Source organism: Lathyrus oleraceus, chromosome 5 (genome assembly GCF_024323335.1).
Source record: "Lathyrus oleraceus cultivar Zhongwan6 chromosome 5, CAAS_Psat_ZW6_1.0, whole genome shotgun sequence".
In the NCBI taxonomy this organism is placed as follows: Eukaryota; Viridiplantae; Streptophyta; class Magnoliopsida; order Fabales; family Fabaceae; genus Lathyrus; species Lathyrus oleraceus.
In genome coordinates this window covers 159,384,762-159,387,143 of record NC_066583.1, presented here as the reverse complement: position 1 = coordinate 159,387,143, position 2,382 = coordinate 159,384,762, and positions in this window count along the sequence as shown.

Sequence of the window (2,382 nt, the reverse complement as noted above, 5' to 3'; positions counted from 1 at the left end):
ACAGAATAAACAAATGCACATTAATTTAAAAATGATTCAATTAATCTCAAGAAAAATCACGGCTAAACACAACACACAACATGATCAACACACCAAAAATCAAGGCATTTGGACAAGTTTAAGCATAGTAAAGAAAATGCATAAGGCAAGGAAAGCACAAACAAGCTCAAATGGGGCACAATTTGATACATCAACTTAACACAAGCCTAAAAAAGAATTGGTACATGGTAAAGAAGTCCAATCAAAGCCAAAACAAACTTCAATGTGTCTATAAACAATGTGCAAAATTTCACATCCATATGATAAAGCATAAGCATTTCACAAATCATGGAAGTTCAAGACTATTCAAAAACTCATAAATGACAATCGAGAAAGAAAAATCTCAAACAAATCAGAAATGAATCCAAAAATTCCCCAAAACATCATAAGCATTCACAACATCCAGAGGAAGTATCATGCAAAAAATCACATCCTTTAGAGTTTATTTGGCATGGCAAAGAAATTCATCAAATTGGACAAGCAAAGGTGTGACACACATTGTCACACCTACATTAACATGAGCATATTTCAGCAACCACAAATGATAAAAAATGCAAACTCAACACCAAAATGTCCAGCAAGATGTCTAGTTTAAGCATGTCAAATTTCATAATCATTGGATTAAAACTCATCATTTCACAAAGCATATGGCAAGCAAGGTTCAAAAAGCATACATGTTAGCATTCCCTAGGCCAAACAATTTTCCAGCCAGGCACAATTTGTGGAAAAATGCTCATAAGAACTAGAAACAATGAGGAGCATGATGCAAAAAATCCCACATTATTTGGATCAATATTTATTTAGTTATGAATTTTGGAAGTGGAGGAAAAATTAAAAATCATGAAGAACATAGTATGAATGGCATGGAATAAAATGTGAATGTCATTTTGGATTTGTCATGAGCCAGGAATCGAACTGAGTAGGATTTTGAATTGAGGCGCTAGTAGTGAAACGCGCCGTTTCACTTATCCTACGTGGCCAGGCGAAGCAATATTATCCACTCATTATGCCATGCAAGCGACAACTGGACCAATACATGTCCACAAACACACAAACACATGCAAAAACGCGCTGGAATGGATCAAACAGAGTTCTGGACATGAAACCCTAGCAACTTCATACGCGTTCATCATGTTCATACCAGGCCACGAACAAATGTCTCAGAAATACAAAACAAGCACATCAATGTGTTCATCTCTTAACATACAACATGAATACAGGCTTACTTTAACCTAATTCCACACATATTTAAAGAATCGAGCAAAAGAATGTTCATACATCAAACTTTAAATCACAATATATACTTCAATACTGCATGGAAATCATCGATCTAAAGCTCAGCTTGCTCAGTGTTCAAAGATCTACCATAATCATCTAACAATTTCATGAATTAAGACATTCGAATTCTGACCTTGATGAAGATGCAGAAGTGAAACAGCTCAATTCAGGCCTTGCTAAGCACAAACAGATGATCCTTAGCTCTTGTATGATTGAATGGATGAAGGTTTGATGTTTACTTGAGCTTGATTCCAACAGAATTCTCAACTGCCATGGATGAATGCAAACTTCAGCTGCTTCAAATCTGCACGAAATTCCTCTGAATCTTCCTTCAATGATGCTCCACAATGCTTATGAATGATGAATCAATCAAGAAAAAGGCAATGTGTTTGTATAATTTTGATGAAAAGTGTGAGAGAACAATTTGTGAAAAATCTAGATCTGGAAATTGTGATGTTGTTAATGCTGAATTCTGTTAGGATTAGGTTTATATATGCTCTGTTAATCATGTTGTTAATCACACTTAAGCCAATTGCCAAGGGATTAGTGAGAATGGAGTGTTTATGCCAATTTGCAATTCACCCTATGCATGAGATTACCAATGGAACAGTGCATGAATTGCCTTGGAAATTCACTTGAAATGTTGTTTGGCAACCAAATGCAATGCTAGAATATGAAAACAATGCACCATTTTCAAATTTAAAAATTCCCTCCAAAATTCAAATGAAAAACCAAATGTTTATGTGATGAGAATTCATGGTATGTGATGCATGTTTTGGATAGTAGAGATCAAGAGAAAAATGTTGCAAAAAGAACCACTTCCTTTGGACATTTGGTGTGAAAGTTATGCATGTTTGAGGTTCAAATTCACTTGGCCACAATTGATCCATATCTTTTCAACCATACATGAGAAATTCATGATCTTGGACTTTTTGGAAAGGGGAGAGCAAGATCTTCAACTTTCATGTTGGACAAAATTTCATTTGAAGCTTTCTTGATGATGTAATCTTGAGGAGAAAACCTTTCCATTTTTGGCAGTTTCAAATTACAAGTCACTTACTATTT